The sequence below is a fragment of the Prunus avium genome, chromosome 4, assembly GCF_965620075.1.
Source record: "Prunus avium chromosome 4, drPruAviu1.hap1.1, whole genome shotgun sequence".
Classification (NCBI taxonomy): Eukaryota; Viridiplantae; Streptophyta; class Magnoliopsida; order Rosales; family Rosaceae; genus Prunus; species Prunus avium.
In genome coordinates this window covers 5,621,565-5,642,914 of record NC_142287.1, presented here as the reverse complement: position 1 = coordinate 5,642,914, position 21,350 = coordinate 5,621,565, and the positions used below count along the sequence as shown (strand labels likewise).

Below are 21,350 nucleotides of genomic sequence, written 5' to 3'. Positions count from 1 at the left end.
TCGATTCGAAATCAAAAGGTGTAAGAAATTGGAGAATTCAAGTTCAACGGCAGTTCGTTCCTAATTGGAGTGGTTGGTGTATTCCATACTTCTATCTATTGGATTTCACTGAAACCTCACTGAATGACTCCTCCCACCATATTATTTTGTTGCCCAAGTTTTGGGCTCGATCTGAAATCAATCGCTGTAAGAAATTGGACAATTCAAGTTCAAAGGCAGTTCGTCCCAAATTGGAGTTGTTGGGGTAATTCATAGTTCTAGCGATTGGATTTCACTCAAAACACACCAAATGACTCCTCCCACCATATTATGATGTTGCCCAAGTTTTGAGCTCGATTCGAAATCAATGGGTGTAAGAAATTGGACAATTCAAGTTCAAAGGCAGTTCGATCCAAATTTGAGTGGTTGGGGTAATTCATAGTTCTAACGAATGGATTTGACTCAAAACACACCAAATGACTCCTCCCACCATATTATGATGTTGCCCATGTTTTGGGCTCGATCCGAAATCAATAGGTGTAAAAAATTGGTCAATTCAAGTTCCACGGCAGTTCGTTCCTAATTGGAGTGGTTGGTATATTCCATATTTCTAGCGATTGGATTTCACTCAAAACTCATCAAATGACTACTCCGACCATATTATGATGTTGCCCAACTTTTGGGCTCGATCCGAAATCAAAAGGTGTGAGAAATTGGACAATTCAAGTTCAACGGCAGTTCGTTCCTAATTGGAGTGGTTGGTGTATTCCATACTTCTATCTATTGGATTTCACTGAAACCTCACTGAATGACTCCTCCCACCATATTATGTTGTTGCCCAAGTTTTGGGCTCGATCTGAAATCAATCGCTGTAAGAAATTGGACAATTCAAGTTCAAAGGCAGTTCGTCCCAAATTGGAGTGGTTGGGGTAATTCATAGTTCTAGCGATTGGATTTCACTCAAAACATACCAAATGACTCCTCCCACCATATTATGATGTTGCCCCAGTTTTGAGCTCGATTCGAAATCAATAGGTGTAAGAAATTGGACAATTCAAGTTCAAAGGCAGTTCGTTCCAAATTTGAGTGGTTGGGGTAATTCATAGTTCTAACGAATGGATTTAACTCAAAACACACCAAATGACTCCTCCCACCATATTATGATGTTGCCCAAGTTTTGGGCTCGATCCGAAATCAATCGGTGTGAGAAATTGGACAATTCAAGTTCAACGGCAGTTCGTTCCTATTTGGAGTGGTTGATGTATTCCAAACTTCTAGCGATTGGATTTCTCTCAAAACTCACCAAATGACTCCTCCCACCATATTATGATGTTGCCCAAGTTTTGGGCTCGATCCGAAATGAATAGGTGAAAGAATTGGACAATTCAAGTTGAAAGGCAGTTCGTTCCAAATTTCAGTGGTTGGGGTAATTCATAGTTCTAGCGAATGGATTTAATTCAAAGCACACCAAATGACTCCTCCCACCATATTATGATGTTGCCCAAGTTTTGGGCTTGATCGGAAAACAATAGGTGTGAGAAATTGCACAATTCTGGTTCAACGGCAGTTCGTTCCGAATTGGAGTGGTTGGGGTAATTCATAGTTCTAGCGATCGGATTTCACTCAAAACACACCAAATGACTCCTCCCACCATATTACGATGTTGCCCAATTTTTGGGCTCGATCCGAAATCAATAGGTTTGAGAAATTAGACAATTCTAGTTCAACGGCAGTTCCTAATTGGAGTGGTTGCTGTATTCCATACTTCTAGCGGTTGGATTTCACCCAAAACTCACCAAACGACTCCTCCCACCATATTATGATGTAGCCCAAGTTTTGGGCTCGATCCGAAATCAATAGCTGTAAGAAATTGGACAATTCAAATTCAAAGGCAGTTCGTTCCATATTTGAGTGGTTGGGGTAATTCATAGTTCTAGCGAATGGATTTCATTTAAAACACACCAAATGACTCCTCCCAACATATTATGATGTTGCCCAAGTTTTGGGCTCGATCCGAAATCAATAGTTGTGTGAAATTGGACAATTCAAGTTGAACGGCAGTTCGTTCCTAATTGGAGTGGTTGGTGTATTCCATACTTCTAGCGATTCGATTTCACTCAAAACTCACCAAATGACTCCTCCCACCATATTATGACGTTGCCCAAGTTTTGGGCTCGATCCGAAATCAATAGGTGTTTGAAATTGGACAATTCAAGTTCAAAGGCAATTCGTTCCAAATTTGAGTGGTTGGGGTAATTCATAGTTCTAGCAAATGGATTTCGTTCAAAACACACCAAATGACTCCTCCCACCATATTATGATGTTGCCCAAGTTTTGGGCTCGATCCGAAATCAATAGGTGTAAGAAATTAGACAATTCAAGTTCAACGGCAGTTCGTTCCTAATTGGAGTGGTTGAAGTATTCCATACTTCTAGCGATTGGATTTCACTCAAAACTCATCAAATGACTACTTCTACCATATTATGATGTTGCCTAAGTTTTGGGTTCGATCCGAAATCAATAGGTGTGAGAAATCGGACAATTCAAGTTCAACGGCAGTTCGTTCCTAATTGGAGTGGTTGTTGTAATTCATAGTTCTGGCGATTTGATTTCACTCAAAACTTACCAAATGACTCCTCCCACCATATTATGATGTTGCCCAAGCTTTGGGCTCGATCCGAAATGAATAGGTGTAAGAAATTGGACAATTCAAGTTCAAAGGCAGTTCGTTCCAAATTGGAGTGGTTGGGGTAATTCATAGTTCTAGCGATTGGATTTCACACAAAACATACCAAATGACTCCTAATACGATATTAAGTGGTTGCCAAGTTTTGGGCTCGATCCGAAATCAATAGGTGTAAGAAATTGGACAATTCAAGTTTAAAGCCAGTTCGTTCCAAATTGGAGTGGTTGGGGTAACTCATAGTTCTGGCGATTGGATTCAACACAAAACACACCAAATGACTCCTCCCACCATATTATGATGTTGCCCAAGTTTTGGGCTCGTTCCGAAATCAATAGGTGTGAGAAATTGGACAATTCAAGTTCAACGGCAGTTCGTTCCAAAGTTGAGTGGTAGGGGTAATTCATAGTTCTAGCGATCGGCTCAAAACACACCAAATGACTCCTCCCACCATATTATGATGTTGCCCAAGTTTTGGACTCGATCCGAAATCAATTGGTGTAAGAAATTGGACAATTCATGACAAGACCCGACCCAAATTCCACTTTGGAATCCGAGTCGAACCCTGTGTGTGTCCGACACCTGGCGGGTGTCAGGCACAAATGACTAATTTGCCCTTCTTACTAAAATCCAAATTCTTTTTAGGTTTGACATCCGCCGAAAATTCGGCAGAGTCTCCTCTGTAAACTGAATCTTTTCCCAAATTTTCACCTGTTGGAAAGCATACATATAAAAAAGAAAACATCACAACCGCCAGCATGCTTTCAACGTACATCCAAACAACTTAACCAACTAACCGGCCTGAGGCCATACAGAAGATCTTTGGGCAAATCTTCAGAGCAACTAATTCAGAATTTAAGATAACAGTATAAATACAAAAAGAACTCCTACGTAGCGGAGGAGATGGATGGAGGAAAGTGACGGCCCTGTGGTGATGTCCCCGTACACGACTACTGCCTGGGGGCGCAAAACATTGAAAAACGTGAGTGGACAAAAATAAAGTTTTAGAACATAAGGTATCAACATACTAACCCCTCTGTTAAAACATTTAGAAAATTTAATCATATCCATGTTCAATATCCGTATGAAAATTCAGGCATGCAAATCCTCATACATATAGCTGAGCATATATTCAGTGAAACATTAACAAAATATCTGAGATTAATAAAGGGAAACAATTTCCTTCCACCTAGGTGTACCCATCATAAATCCGTCAATTCCATAATTTCCGTCAATTCCTCCTAGCAGGTCTCGGTAGCATAAAGTTACTCGAGCCGCATTCCTTGCAAGACTCAGAGGACACTTGGTCCACCCGAGCCGCATTCCTAGCACCACAAAGTTTGAGCGTCCCCGAACTTGTGGGCAATTGTCAAACGCACGCTGACTCATCTGAAGGCAACTGGGATGTCCTTGGACATCATTATAATCGAAAGCAACAATTTATCTGAAGGCAACATTTTTGGGTACCTATGGTGGTTTAAAAACAAAATACATGCCCTTCCTGGAAATTACCATTTTATTCCTCAACCAATCATTCAATATGATTAAAACCTCATTTCTTACTTTCCAAGCCATTTGCATTTAAATATAATAACATATAATCGAGAACATATATATAATTTCATTATTCCTGCTCGGAAAGTAATAGCCATAAATAAATCCTTCAAGATCAAATATTGAAACTTTAATAACATAAAATCCATTTATAAAACAAAAGTCCACTCACTGTGCGTCCGAGTTGCTCTGACCCTTTGAGGGTCCCTCCTTTGAATCAGCTGGTACCCGAGTACCTATTTAAGCCATCATAAATATTAAATCAATAAAATTGCTCAACACAATAATTTAATTTAAAGCCCTGACCCCCGGCTTCTAAAAGTGCGTGTACTAGTTTAAGACCATTCTTATCGAGTACGCTGAACCGGTGTACCATAATCCTTGAATCTTTCTGCAATGCACAAAGAATTCCCCCTAGGAGTAAAACTCCCAAACAACACTTGATAACGAGAGAGGAGTTTGTTTCAGTTATACTCTGTCCGAGAGGTCTAAACTTATTGAATAACCACTAATGTTGGATATGTTGTAGAAAACAGGAAACTGAACAACTTTCAAGAAGAAACCTTGGTCATCTGAACAAAGGAAATCGACATCCAAGAGTGAGTAAGGTGCTGTAGCATTTAAACAGCAGACTAGAGGACTTACTAACTTTGAACAAGGTTTCAGATGGTTATAGAACTTAAATTGCTGTGAATTTTGGATATGTCATATTTCTATAACTAAGGAACAACCTGTATGAAGAAAGTGTTGTCGACTGATCAATAGAAATTAACACACAAGAAAGAATTCGAGCCTACCTCAATACAGCAGAACAAAATAAGTAGGCAACACTTCAACCAGCCTTGAGATGACTACAATTCTTGGATGAAGCTCCAATTTTGACAGATTATAGCCAAGACAAAGACGAACAACTTTGATGAAAGGAACGAAGCCACTAGATCAGAGGAAGGCCACATGCAAGAGTGAATAAGGGCACACTAGAGTGAAACCAGCAAACAGAATGAAAGTGAAGACTAGTCTCAACTTGAACACGATTTACAGTAGATAGAAATCTCCGTTTGCCTTGGAATTTGGATATGTTGTAGATGTCGATCTCAGAAACAATTGTTATGAAGGAATAGAGGTAAGAATCGCAACAGAAACCCGCATGCAAAGAGAAATCCGTGCTTAACACAGAGTATCAGACAGAGATGAGCTGTTCATACTCCAACTGGGGTTTGAGGTGTTTATATTTCTCCGACTGGGCTAATTTTCGGATATGTTCGACTCATGAGGCAGACGAACAAGTTTGAAGAAGGAACTATTTCGTTTCGAGCTCAGGAAGTTGATGCTTTGGACCCGTGAACAGATCAGTAAGTCTTGAGGAGGTTCTGTCGGTTTTGGGATTATGATGGGTTTATGGGACTTGTGCAGAATAGAGAATATTTAGGGAATTTGTTGGGCTTATCAGATTTGGGGGCTCAACAATAACAGACGTGTCGGGAGAGTAAAAAGAGATTTTTTTTCTGGTTTTCTAAAAACAATCTTTGAACTGTTTACAAGTTTGCCACCGGACAAATTCCTTCATCGCAACTTTTTCGTTACAACTCCGCTTCGAGCTCACTACGTGTCTAAGAACTCGTTTCGACGTGCTCTGCATAACGATCCAATCAAAATTTTCAAATTCCTTCCCGGTCAAAAAGTCAACTTTCATACCCGTTAAAATATTCCAGGGGCAAAATAGTCTTTTTCTAGAATAAAATAATAATTGAAAATTAATTAAGGATCGAGTTGTTACAATTCAAGTTCAAAGGCAGTTCGTTCCTGATTGGAGTGGTTGGTGTATTCCATACTTCTAGCGAATGGATTTCACTCAAAACTCACCAAACGACTCCTCCCACCATATTATGATGTTGCCCAAGACTGGGGCTCGATCCGAAATCAATAGGTGTGAGAAATTGAACAATTCAAGTTCAACGACAGTTCGTTCCTAATTGGAGTGGTTGGTGTATTCCATACTTCTAGCGATTGGATTTCACTCAAAACTCACAAAATGATTCCTCCCACCATATTATGATGTTGCCCAAGTTTTGGGCTCGATCTGAAATCAATAGGTGTGAGAAATTGGACAATTCAAGTTCAACGGCAGTTCGTTCCTAATTGGAGTGGTTGGTGTATTCCATACTTCTAGCGATTGGATTTCACTCAAAACTAACCAAATGACTCCTCCCACCATATTACGATGTTGCCCAAGTTTTGGGCTCGAACCGAAATCAATTGGTGTGAGAAATTGGACAATTCAAGTTCAACGGCAGTTCGTTCCTAATTGGAGTGGTTGGTGTATTCCATACTTCTAGCGATTGGATTTCACTCAAAACTCACCAAATGACTCCTCCCACCATATTATCATGTTGCCCCAGTTTTGGGTTCGATCGGAAATCAATAGGTGTGAGAAATTGGACAATTCAAGTTCGACGGCAGTTCGTTCCTAATGGGAGTGGTTGGCGTATTCCATACTTCTAGCGATTGGATTTCACTCAAAACTCACCAAATGACTCCTCCCACCATATTATGATGTTGCCCAAGACTGGGGCTCGATCCGAAATCAATAGGTGTGAGAAATTGAACAATTCAAGTTCAACGGCAGTTCGTTCCTAATTGGAGTGGTCGGTGAATTCCATACTTCTAGCAATTGGATTTCACTCAAAACTCACCAAATGACTCCTCCCACCATATTATGACGTTGCCCAAGTTTTGGGCTCGATCCGAAATCAATTGGTGTGAGAAATTGGACAATTCAAGTTCAACCGCAATTCGTTCCTAATTGGAGTGGTTGGTGTATTCCATACTTCTAGCGATTGGATTTCACTCAAAACTCACCAAATGACTCCTCCCACCATATTGTGATGTTGCCCAAGTTTGGGGCTCGATCCGAAATCAATAGGTGTGAGAAATTGGACAATTCAAGTTCAACGGCAGTTCGTTCCTAATTGGAGTGGTTGGTGAATTCCGTACTTCTAGCAATTTGATTTCACTCAAAACTCACCAAATGACTCCTCCCACCATATTATGATGTTGCAAAAGTTTTGGGCTCGATCAGAAATCAATAGTTGTGAGAAATTGGACAATTCAAGTTCAACGGCAGTTCGTTCCTAATTGGAGTGGTTGGTGTATTCCATACTTCTAGCGATTGGATTTCACTCAAAACTCACCAAATAACTGTTAAGCTCATAATTTCATACATATACATGCCCTATTTACTTACTTCTTTTGCTTAGTTTCTTAGATTTCTAAGTTATTTGCCTCCCTTTGTGTGTTTTGTAGGCAAATAGAGCAAGAGAGCATAATTCATGCAATTCAAGCGTGTTAAGGCCTAATTTGGATGAATGGATGAAGAGCTTAAAAGACAAACTCATTTTTGCTACAGCCCCCTGCCAGTCCAGTTCCGTAGGTCATATTGCAAGCTTTGTTTCAGCAACGTACACAGATCGGATGAGGCAGCATTCTTCATGAAAGGTGTTCCAATGGGTGTGTACTATAACATATCCAAATTTCAGCCCCATTGGATAAATATGGAGTGTGTTACCTAGCAAACACAAAGCCATGCTCAGGATGGATTGTATCAGCGCGCAAAATGAGTTAGCAATTTGTTTTGGCCTTAACTTCCTCCTCCGACCTTGGATTGGCCCAAATGATATATGGATGGAAAGAAGACATTCTGAACTTTAAGTTTGAGTGCTTAAAGTCTTAATTTGCTTAAGGGAAGCCCAATTCGTAAGCCCTTGAAGTTGCTGGTCATGCTGACCTCAGGATGAGCTATTGTTTCTGGTTGGAAGCTTGGTCATGGTGAGCTAGGCATGAGCTATTGAGCTGGTTGGAAGCTTGGTCATGGTGACATGAAGATGAGCTAGGGCTGCTGGTGGGATTTATTGGTGAAGTGCATCAACCAATTCAAATTTTCTAATACAAGTGCATCAACCATTTCAGATTTTATAAAACAAGTGTTGTATGCATTAGCCATATTGAATTCAGATTTTTCACTTCCTTAGGCCTATAAATAGGGAGGTTCTCTAAGCTTGTAAACACACCCCAAGGGGGGGAGCTCTCAAACACTTCTCTAGAGCTCCCTTCCCTTCTCTCCCTCAAATTCTCTTAGTTTCCCTTTCTAGTTTTCAATTGTTATAATGAGATCTTTGTGCTGAAATTTTCCTTTAAGTCTTTCCAAGTTCTACTTTAATTTTCATTGTTATGTAAATTCTTTTCTTTAGTTTCAAGTTTGATTAGTTTCCAAGTTTCAATTATGATTTTTGTTCTTATTCATTATGCTTATAAGTTAATATGCTAGTTTGAATGATTGATCACCATTTAGGCTTGCATGTTAGCTATCTTGGTTTGAATTAAGAGTAGACACCATGCTTTAATTCGAATTGAACTATGAATAGGAAGAGTATGTATGGACATTCGACAACAGGGATTAGATACATGCTTGGTTGTTTAAATTGTTCTTCTATGATTAATGAGTTCCTAATGCTTAATTTTAGGTTAGACAACAAATGATCAAATTAGGGAATTAGGAACACAAGGTTATGACCAAACACCATGGCTTAATCATACTTTAGCTAGAATCAATCCGTTAATCTAATTGAACTTGGGAACTTATCTGCTTGAGTTAGTTATTTCTTTCTTCCTTGTTTTATTTATTTCCTTTCTTTTTCATTTCTGTTTTGTGTAGGGAAACTAAATTGGATCATTCAATCACCAATCCCTGTGGAATCGACCTCGCACTTACATACGCTAAACTACCAACAGTTCGTGCACTTGCGAGTATCACAAGTTGAGGATGCAACTGAATCCATTTTGGTGCAGCTGTATCTACACAACAATAACTCCTCCCACCATATTATGATGTTGCCCAAGTTTGGGGCTCGATCCGAAATCAATAGGTGTGGGAAATTGGACAATTCAAGTTCAACAGCAGTTCGTTCCAAATTGGAGTGGTTGGGGTAACTCATAGTTCTGGCGATTGGATTCAACACAAAACACACCAAATGACTGCTCCCACCATATTATGATGTTGCCCAAGTTTGGGGCTCGATCCCAAATCAATAGGTGTGGGAAATTGGACAATTCAAGTTCAACAGCAGTTCGTTCCAAATTGGAGTGGTTGGGGTAAGTCATAGTTCTGGCGATTGGATTCAACACAAAACACACCAAATGACTGCTCCCACCATATTATGATGTTGCCCAAGTTTCGGGCTCGAACCGAAATCAATTGGTGTGAGAAATTAGACAATTCATGTTCAACGGCAGTTCGTTCCTAATTCGAGTGGTTGGTGAATTCCATACTTCTAGCTATTTGATTTCACTACAAACTCACCACATGACTCCTCCCACCATATTATGATGTTGCCCAAGTTTTGGAATTGATCCGAAATCAATAGGTGCGAGAAATTGGACAATTCAAGTTCAACGGAAGTTCGTTCCTAATTGGAGTGATTGGTGTATTCCATACTTCTAGCTATTGGATTTCACTCAAAACTCACCAAATGACTCCTCCCACCATATTATGATGTTGCCCAAGTTTGGGGCTCGATCCGAAATCAATAGGTGTGGGAAATTGGACAATTCAGTTCAATAGCAGTTCGTTCGTAATTGGAGTGGTTGGTGAATTCCATACTTCTAGCGATTGGATTTCACTCAAAACTCACAAAATGACTCCTCCCACCATATTATGATGTTGCCCAAGTTTGGGGCTCGATCCGAAATCAATAGGTGTGAGAAATTGGACAATTCAAGTTCAACTGCAGTGCGTTCCTAATTGGAGTGGTTGGTGTATTCCATACTTCTAGCGAATGGATTTCACTCAAAATTCACCAAATGACTCCCCCCACCATATTACGATGTTGCCCAAGACTGGGGTTCGATCCGAAATCAATAGGTGTGAGAAATTGGACAATTCAAGTTCAACGGCAGTTCGTTCCTAATTGGAGTGGTTCGCGTATTCCATACTTCTAGCGATTGGATTTCACTCAAAACTAACCAAATGACTCCTCCCACCATATTACGATGTTGCCCAAGTTTTGGGCTCGAACCGAAATCAATTGGTGTGAGAAATTGGACAATTCAAGTTCAACGGCAGTTCGTTCCTAATTGGAGTGGGTGGTGTATTCCGTACTTCTAGTGATTGGATTTCACTCAAAACTCACCAACTGACTCCTCCCACCATATTATGAGGTTGCCCAAGTTTGGGCTCGATCCGAAATCAATTGGTGTGAGAAATTGGACAATTCAAGTTCAACCGCAATTCGTTCCTAATTAGAGTGGTTGGTGTATTCCATACTTCTAGCGATTGGATTTCACTCAAAACTCACCAAATGACTCCTCCCACCATATTATGATGTTGCCCAAGTTTTGGGCTCGATCCGAAATCAATAGGTGTGAGAAATTGGACAATTCGAGTTCAACGGCAGTTCGTTCCTAATTGGAGTGGTTGGTGTATTCCATACTTCTAGCGATTGGAGTTCACTCAAAACTCACCACATGACTCCTCCCACCATATTATGATGTTGCCCAAGACTGGGGCTCGATCCGAAATCAATAGGTGTGAGAAATTGGACAATTCAAGTTCAACGGCAGTTCGTTCCTAATTGGAGTGGTTGGTGTATTCCACACTTCTAGCGATTGGATTTCACTCTAAATTCACCAAAGTACTCCTCCCACCATATTATGATGTTGCCCAAGTTTTGGGCTCGATCCGAAATCAATAGGTGTGAGAAATTGGACAATTCAAGTTCAACGGCAGTTCGTTCCTAATTGGAGTGGTTGGCGTATTCCATACTTCTAGCGATTGGATTTCACTCAAAACTATCCAAATGACTCCTCCCACCATATTACGATGTTGCCCAAGTTTTAGGCTCGAACCGAAATCAATTGGTGTGAGGAATTGGACAATTCAAGTTCAACGGCAGTTCGTTCCTAATTGGAGTGGTTGGTGAATTCCGTACTTGTAGCGATTTGATTTCACTCAAAACTCACCAAATGACTCCTCCCACCATATTATGATGTTGCCCAAGGTTTGGAATTGATCCGAAATCAATAGGTGTGAGAAATTGGACAATTCAAGTTCAACGGCAGTTCGTTCCTAATTGGAGTGGTTGGTGTATTCCATACTTCTAGCGATTGGATTTCACTCAAAACTCACCAAATGACTCCTCCCACCATATTATGATGTTGCCCAAGTTTGTGGCTCGATCCGAAATCAATAGGTGTGGGAAATTGGACAATTCAAGTTCAATAGCAGTTCGTTCCTAATTGGACTGGTTGGTGAATTCCGTACTTCTAGCTATTGGATTTCACTCAAAACTCACAAAATGACTCCTCCCACCATATTATGATGTTGCCCAAGTTTGGGGCTCGATCCGAAATCAATAGGTGTGAGAAATTGGACAATTCAAGTTCAACGGCACTGCGTTCCTAATTGGAGTGGTTGGTGTATTCCATACTTCTAGCGATTGGATTTCACTCAAAATTCACCAAATGACTCCCCCCACCATATTACGATGTTGCCCAAGACTGGGGCTCGATCCGAAATCAATAGGTGTGAGAAATTGGACAATTCAAGTTCAACGGCAGTTCGTTCGTAATTGGAGTGGTTGGCGTATTCCGTACTTCTAGCGATTGGATTTCACTCAAAACTCACCAAATGACTCCTCCCACCATATTACGATGTTGCCCAAGTTTTGGGCTCGAACCGAAATCAATTGGTGTGAGAAATTGGACAATTCAAGTTCAACGGCAGTTCGTTCCTAATTGGGGTGGTTGGTGTATTCCATACTTCTAGCGATTGGATTTCACTCTAAACTCACCAAATGACTCCTCCCACCATATTATGATGTTGCCCAAGTTTTGGGCTCGATCCGAACTCAATAGGTGTGAGAAATTGGACAATTTAAGTTCAACGGCAGTTTGTTCCTAATTGGAGTGGTTGGTGTATTCCATACTTCTAGCGATTGGATTTCAGTCAAAACTCACCAAATGACTCCTCCCACGTATTATGATGTTGTACAAGTTTGGGGATCGATCCGAAATCAATAGGTGTGAGAAATTGGACAATTCAAGTTCAACGGCAGTTCGTTCCCAATTGGAGTGGGTGGTGTATTCCGTACTTCTAGCGATTGGATTTCACTCAAAACTCACCAACTGACTCCTCCCACCATATTATGGTGTTGCCCAAGTTTGGGCTCGATCCGAAATCAATTGGTGTGAGAAATTGGACAATTCAAGTTCAACGGCAGTTCGTTCCTAATTGGAGTGGTTGGTGTATTCCACACTTCTAGCGATTGGATTTCACTCTAAATTCACCAAAGTACTCCTCCCACCATATTATGATGTTGCCCAAGTTTTGGGCTCGATCCGAAATCAATAGGTGTGAGAAATTGGACAATTCAAGTTCAACGGCAGTTCGTTCCTAATTGGAGTGGTTGGCGTATTCCATACTTCTAGCGATTGGATTTCACTCAAAACTATCCAAATGACTCCTCCCACCATATTACGATGTTGCCCAAGTTTTAGGCTCGAACCGAAATCAATTGGTGTGAGGAATTGGACAATTCAAGTTCAACGGCAGTTCGTTCCTAATTGGAGTGGTTGGTGAATTCCGTACTTGTAGCGATTTGATTTCACTCAAAACTCACCAAATGACTCCTCCCACCATATTATGATGTTGCCCAAGGTTTGGAATTGATCCGAAATCAATAGGTGTGAGAAATTGGACAATTCAAGTTCAACGGCAGTTCGTTCCTAATTGGAGTGGTTGGTGTATTCCATACTTCTAGCGATTGGATTTCACTCAAAACTCACCAAATGACTCCTCCCACCATATTATGATGTTGCCCAAGTTTGTGGCTCGATCCGAAATCAATAGGTGTGGGAAATTGGACAATTCAAGTTCAACGGCAGTTCGTTCCTAATTGGAGTGGTTGGTGAATTCCATACTTCTAGCGATTGGATTTCACTCAAAACTCACCAACTGACTCCTCCCACCATATTATGGTGTTGCCCAAGTTTGGGCTCGATCCGAAATCAATTGGTGTGAGAAATTGGACAATTCAAGTTCAACCGCAATTCGTTCCTAATTGGAGTGGTTGGTGTATTCCATACTTCTAGCGATTGGATTTCACTCAAAACCCACCAATTGACTCCTCCCACCATATTGTGATGTTGCCCAAGTTTGAGGCTCGATCCGAAATCAATAGGTGTGAGAAATTGGACAATTCAAGTTCAACGGCAGTTCGTTCCTAATTGGAGTGGTTGGTGAATTCCATACTTCTAGCAATTTGATTTCACTCAAAACTCACCAAATGACTCCTCCCACCATATTATGATGTTGTCCAAGTTTTGGGCTCGATCCGAAATCAATAGGTGTGAGAAATTGGACAATTCAAGTTCAACGGCAGTTCGTTCCTAATTGGAGTGGTTGGTGTATTCCATACTTCTAGCGATTGGATTTCACTCAAAACTCACCAAATGACTCCTCCCCCCATATTATGATGTTGCCAAAGTTTGGGGCTCGATCTGAAATCAATAAGTGTGGGAAATTGGACAATTCAAGTTCAACAGCAGTTCGTTCCTAATTGGAGTGGTTGGTGTATTCCATACTTCTAGCGATTGGATTTCACTCAAAACTCACCAAATGACTCCTCCCACCATATTATGATGTTGCCCAAGTTTGTGGCTCGATCCGAAATCAATAGGTGTGGGAAATTGGACAATTCAAGTTCAATAGCAGTTCGTTCCTAATTGGACTGGTTGGTGAATTCCGTACTTCTAGCTATTGGATTTCACTCAAAACTCACAAAATGACTCCTCCCACCATATTATGATGTTGCCCAAGTTTGGGGCTCGATCCGAAATCAATAGGTGTGAGAAATTGGACAATTCAAGTTCAACGGCACTGCGTTCCTAATTGGAGTGGTTGGTGTATTCCATACTTCTAGCGATTGGATTTCACTGAAAATTCACCAAATGACTCCCCCCACCATATTACGATGTTGCCCAAGACTGGGGCTCGATCCGAAATCAATAGGTGTGAGAAATTGGACAATTCAAGTTCAACGGCAGTTCGTTCGTAATTGGAGTGGTTGGCGTATTCCGTACTTCTAGCGATTGGATTTCACTCAAAACTAACCAAATGACTCCTCCCACCATATTACGATGTTGCCCAAGTTTTGGGCTCGAACCGAAATCAATTGGTGTGAGAAATTGGACAATTCAAGTTCAACGGCAGTTCGTTCCTAATTGGGGTGGTTGGTGTATTCCATACTTCTAGCGATTGGATTTCACTCTAAACTCACCAAATGACTCCTCCCACCATATTATGATGTTGCCCAAGTTTTGGGCTCGATCCGAACTCAATAGGTGTGAGAAATTGGACAATTTAAGTTCAACGGCAGTTTGTTCCTAATTGGAGTGGTTGGTGTATTCCATACTTCTAGCGATTGGATTTCAGTCAAAACTCACCAAATGACTCCTCCCACGTATTATGATGTTGCACAAGTTTGGGGATCGATCCGAAATCAATAGGTGTGAGAAATTGGACAATTCAAGTTCAACGGCAGTTCGTTCCCAATTGGAGTGGGTGGTGTATTCCGTACTTCTAGCGATTGGATTTCACTCAAAACTCACCAACTGACTCCTCCCACCATATTATGGTGTTGCCCAAGTTTGGGCTCGATCCGAAATCAATTGGTGTGAGAAATTGGACAATTCAAGTTCAACCGCAATTCGTTCCTAATTAGAGTGGTTGGTGTATAACATACTTCTAGCGATTGGATTTCACTCAAAACCCACCAATTGACTCCTCCCACCATATTGTGATGTTGCCCAAGTTTGAGGCTCGATCCGAAATCAATAGGTGTGAGAAATTGGACAATTCAAGTTCAACGGCAGTTCGTTCCTAATTGGAGTGGTTGGTGAATTCCATACTTCTAGCAATTTGATTTCACTCAAAACTCACCAAATGACTCCTCCCACCATATTATGATGTTGTCCAAGTTTTGGGCTCGATCCGAAATCAATAGGTGTGAGAAATTGGACAATTCAAGTTCAACGGCAGTTCGTTCCTAATTGGAGTGGTTGGTGTATTCCATACTTCTAGCGATTGGATTTCACTCAAAACTCACCAAATGACTCCTCCCCCCATATTATGATGTTGCCCAAGCTTGGGGCTCGATCTGAAATCAATAAGTGTGGGAAATTGGACAATTCAAGTTCAACAGCAGTTCGTTCCTAATTCGAGTGGTTGGTGAATTCCTTACTTCTAGCGATTGGATTTCACTCAAAACTCGCCAAATGACTCCTCCCACCATATTATGATGTTGCCCAAGTTTTGGGCTCGATCCGAAATCAATAGGTGTGAGAAATTGGACAATTCAAGTTCAACGGCAGTTCGTTCCTAATTGGAGTGGTTGGTGTATTCCATACTTTTAGCGATTGGATTTCACTCAAAAGTCACCGAATGACTCCTCCCACCATATTATGATGTTGCCCAAGACTGGGGCTCGATCCGAAATCAATAGGTGTGAGAAATTGGACAATTCAAGTTCCACGGCAGTTCGTTCCTAATTGCAGTGGTTGGTGTATTCCATACTTCTAGCGATTGGATTTCACTCAAAACTCACCAAATGACTCCTCCAACCATATTATGTTGTTGCCCAAGACTGGGGCTCTATCCGAAATCAATAGGTGTGAGAAATTGAACAATTCAAGTTCAACGGCAGTTCGTTCCTAATTGGAGTGGTCGGTGAATTCCATACTTCTAGCGATTGGATTTCACTCAAAACTCACCAAATGACTCCCTCCACCATATTATGATGTTGCCGAAGTTTGGGGCTCGATCTGAAATCAATAGGTGTGGGAAATTGGATAATTCAAGTTCAACAGCAGTTCATTCCTAATTGGAGTGGTTGGTGTATTCCATAATTTTAGCGATTCGATTTCACTAAAAACCCACCAAATGACTCCTCCCACCATATTATGATGTTGCCCAAGACTGGGGCTCGATCCGAAATCAATAGGTGTGAGAAATTGGACAATTCAAGTTCAACGGCAGTTCGTTCCTAATTGGAGTGGTTGGTGTATTCCATATTTCTAGCGATTGAATTTCACTCAAAAGTCACCAAATGACTCCTCCCACCATATTATGATGTTGCCCAACTTTGGGGCTCGATCCGAAATCAATAGGTGTGAGAAATTGGACAATTCAAGTTCAACGGCAGTTCGTTCCTAATTGGAGTGGTTGGTGAATTCCCTACTTCTAGCGATTGGATTTCACTCAAAACCCACCAATTGACTCCTCCCACCATATTGTGATGTTGCCCAAGTTTGAGGCTCGATCCGAAATCAATAGGTGTGAGAAATTGGACAATTCAAGTTCGACGGCAGTTCGTTCCTAATTGGAGTGGTTGGTGAATTCCATACTTCTAGCAATTTGATTTCACTCAAAACTCACCAAATGACTCCTCCCACCATATTATGATGTTGTCCAAGTTTTGGGCTCGATCCGAAATCAATAGGTGTGAGAAATTGGACAATTCAAGTTCAACGGCAGTTCGTTCCTAATTGGAGTGGTTGGTGTATTCCATACTTCCAGCGATTGGATTTCACTGAAAACTCACCAAATGACTCCTCCCACCATATTATGTTGTTGCCCAAGTTTGGGGCTCGATCCGAAAAGAACAGGTGTGAGAAATTGGACAATTCAAGTTCAACGGCAGTTCGTTCCTAATTGGAGTGGTTGGTGAATTCCATACTTCTAGCGATTGGATTTCACTCAAAACTCACCAAAGGACTCTTCCCACCGTATTATGATGTTGCCCAAGTTTTGTGCTCGATCCGAAATCAATAGGTGTTCCAAATTGGACAATTCAAGTTCAACGGCAGTTCGTTCCTAATTGGAGTGGTTGGTGTATTCCATACTTCTAGCGATTGGATTTCACACAAAACTCACTAAATGACCCCTCCCACGATATTATCATGTTGCCCAAGTTTTGGGCTCGATCCGAAATCAATAGGTGTGAGAAATTGGACAATTCAAGTTCAACGACAGTTCGTTCCTAATTGTAGTGGTTGGTGAATTCCATACTTCTAGCGATTGGATTTCACTCAAAACTCACCAAATGACCCCTCCCACGATATCATCATGTTGCCCAAGTTTTGGGCTCGATCCGAAATCAATAGGTGTGAGAAATTGGACAATTCAAGTTCAACGACAGTTCGTTCCTAATTGTAGTGGTTGGTGAATTCCATACTTCTAGCGATTGGATTTCACTCAAAACTCACCAAATGACACCTCCCACCATATTATCATGTTGCCCAAGTTTTGGGCTCGATCCGAAATCAATAGGTGTGAGAAATTGGACAAGTCAAGTTCAACGGCAGTTCATTCCTAATTGGAGTGGTTGGTGTATTCCATACTTTTAGCGATTGTATTTCACTCAAAACTCACCAAATGACTCCTCCCACCATATTATGATGTTGCCCAAGTTTGGGGCTCGATTCGAAATCAATAGGTGTGAGAAATTGGACAACTCAAGTTCAACGGCAGTTCGTTCCTAATTGGAGTGGTTGGTGTAATCCATACTTCTAGCGATTGGATTTCACTCAAAACTCACCAAATGACTCCTCCCACCATATTATGATGTTGCCCAAGTTTTGGGCTCGATCCGAAATCAATAGGCGTGAGAAATTGGACAATTCAAGTTCAACGGCATTTCATTCCCAATTGGAGTGGTTGGTGAATTCCATACTTCTAGCGATTGGATTTCACTCAAAACTCACCAAATGACACCTCCCACCATATTATCATGTTGCCCAAGTTTTGGGCTCGATCCGAAATCAATAGGTGTGAGAAATTGGACAATTCAAGTTCAACGGCAGTTCGTTCCTAATTGGAGTGGTTGGTGTATTCCATACTTCTAGCGATTGGATTTCACCAAAACCTCACCCTCCCACCGTATTATCTTGTTGCCCAAGTTTTGGGGTCGATCCGAAATCAATTGGTGTGAGAAATTAGACAATTCAAGTTCAACGGCAGTTCGTTCCTAATTGGAGTGGTTGGTGTAATCCATACTTCTAGCGATTGGATTTCACTCAAAACTCACCAAATGACTCCTCCCACCATATTATGATGTTGCCCAAGTTTTGGGATCGATCCGAAATCAATAGGTGTGAGAAATTGGACAATTCAAGTTCCACGGCAGTTCGTTCCTAATTCGAGTGGTTGGTGTATTCCATACTTTTAGCGATTGTATTTCACTCAAAACTCACCAAATGACTCCTCCCACCATATTATGATGTTGCCCAAGTTTGGGGCTCGATTCGAAATCAATAGGTGTGAGAAATTGGACAACTCAAGTTCAACGGCAGTTCGTTCCTAATTGGAGTGGTTGGTGTAATCCATACTTCTAGCGATTGGATTTCACTCAAAACTCACCAAATGACTCCTCCCACCATATTATGATGTTGCCCAAGTTTTGGGTTCGATCCGAAATTAATAGGTGTGAGAAATTGGAGAATTCAAGTTCAACGGCGGTTCGTTCCTAATTGGCGTGGTTGGTGTATTCCATACTTCTAGCGATTGGATTTCACTCCAAACTCACCAAATGACTCCTCCCACCATATTATGATGTTGCCCAAGTTTGGGGCTCGATCCGAAATCAATAGGTGTGAAAAATTGGACAATTCAAGTTCAACGGCAGCTTGTTCCTAATTGGAGTCATTGGTGTATTCCATACTTCTAGCGATTGGATTTCACACAAAACTCACCAAATGACCCCTCCCGCCATATTATCATGTTGCCCAAGTTTTGGGCTCGATCCGAAATCAATAGGTGCGAGAAATTGGACAATTCAAGTTCAACGGCATTTCATTCCTAATTGGAGTGGTTGGTGTATTCCATACTTGTAACGATTGGATTTCCCTCAAAACTCACCAAATGACTCCTCCCACCATATTACGAAGTTGGCCAAGTTTTCGGCCCGATCCGAAATCAATAGGTGTGAGAAATTGGACAATTCAAGTTCAACGGCAGTTCGTTCCTAATTGGAGTGGTTGGTGTATTCCATAGTTCTAGCGATTGGATTTCGCTCAAAACTCACCAAATGACTCCTTCCACCATATTATGATGTGGCCCAGGTTTGGGGCTCGATCCGAAATCAATTGGTTTGAGAAATTGGACAATTCAAGTTCAACGGCAGTTCGTTCCTAATTGGAGTGGTTGGTGTATTCCATACTTCTAGCGATTGGATTTCACCAAAACCTCACCCTCCCACCATATTATCTTGTTGCCCAAGTTTTGGGGTCCATCCGAAATCAATTGGTGTGAGAAATTAGACAATTCAAGTTCAACGGCAGTTCGTTCCTAATTGGAGTGGTTGGTGTAATCCATACTTCTAGCGATTGGATTTCACTCAAAACTCACCAAATGACTCCTCCCACCATATTATGATGTTGCCCAAGTTTTGGGCTCGATCCGAAATCAATAGGTGTGAGAAATTGGACAATTCAAGTTCCACGGCAGTTCGTTCCTAATTCGAGTGGTTGGTGTATTCCATACTTTAGCGATTGGATTTCACTCAAAACTCACCAAATGACTCCTCCCACCATATTATGATGTTGCCCAAGTTTGGGGCTCGATTCGAAATCAATAGGTGTGAGAAATTGGACAACTCAAGTTCAACGGCAGTTCGTTCCTAATTGGAGTGGTTGGTGTATTCCATACTTCTAGCGATTGGATTTCACTCAAAACTCACCAAATGACTCCCCCCACCATATTATGATGTTGCCCAAGACTGGGGCTCGATCCGAAATCAATAGGTGTGAGAAATTGGACAATTCAAGTTCAACGACAGTTCGTTCCTAATTGTAGTGGTTGGTGAATTCCATACTTCTAGCGATTGGATTTCACTCAAAACTCACCAAATGACACCTCCCACCATATTATCATGTTGCCCAAGTTTTGGGTTCGATCGGAAATCAATAGTTGTGAGAAATTGGACAATTCAAGTTCAATGGTAGTTCATTCCTAATTGGAGTGGGTGGTGTATTCCGTACTTCTAGCGATTGGATTTCACTCAAAACTCACCAAATGACTCCTCCCACCATATTATGATGTTGCCTAAGTTTGGGGCTCGATCCGAAATCAATAGTTGTGAGAAATTGGACAATTCAAGTTCCACGGCAGTTCGTTCCTAATTCGAGTGGTTGGTGTATTCCATACTTTTAGCGATTGTATTTCACTCAAAACTCACAAAAGGACTCCTCCCACCATATTATGATGTTGCCCAAGTTTTGGGTTCGATCCGAAATCAATAGGTGTGAGAAATTGGACAATTCAAGTTCAACGGCGGTTCGTTCCTAATTGGCGTGGTTGGTGTATTCCATACTTCTAGCGATTGGATTTCACTCCAAACTCACCAAATGACTCCTCCCACCATATTATGATGTTGCCCAAGTTTGGGGCTCGATCCGAAATCAATAGGTGTGAGAAATTGGACAATTCAAGTTCAACGGCAGCTTGTTCCTAATTGGAGTGGTTGGTGTATTCCATACTTCTAGCGATTGGATTTCGCACAAAACTCACCAAATGACCCCTCCCACCATATTCTCATGTTGCCCAAGTTTTGGGCTCGGTCCGAAATCAATAGGTGTGAGAAATTGGACAATTCAAGTTCAACGGCATTTCATTCCAAATTGGAGTGGTTGGTGTATTCCATACTTGTAGCGATTGGATTTCACTCAAAACTCACCAAATGACTCCTCCCACCATATTACGAAGTTGCCCAAGTTTTGGGCCCGATCCGAAATCAATAGGTGTGAGAAATTGGACAATTCAAGTTCAACGGCATTTCGTTCCTAATTGGAGTGGTTGGTGTATTCCATACTTCTAGCGATTGGATTTCGCTCAAAACTCACCACATGACTCCTCCCACCATATTATGATGTGGCCCAGGTTTGGGGCTCGATCCGAAATCAATTGGTGTGAGAAATTGGACAATTCAAGTTCAACGGCAGTTCGTTCCTAATTGGAGTGGTTGGTGTATTCCATACTTCTAGCTATTGGATTTCACTCAAAACTCACTAAATGACTCCTCCCACC

The 21,350-nt window shown here is 41.3% G+C and overlaps 1 long non-coding RNA gene across 1 annotated transcript; it reads right to left on the bottom strand.

The window, feature by feature from the left end:
* Window positions 1-3,345: 3,345 nt before the first annotated feature.
* LOC148294724 (uncharacterized) lies at window positions 3,346-5,662 on the bottom strand. Its single transcript, XR_015835415.1, has 3 exons — window positions 5,014-5,662; window positions 4,389-4,452; window positions 3,346-3,619 (listed from the first exon to the last, which is right to left on the bottom strand). It is a non-coding gene; the product is annotated as an uncharacterized LOC148294724 (long non-coding RNA).
* Between the last annotated feature and the right edge of the window lie 15,688 nt (window positions 5,663-21,350).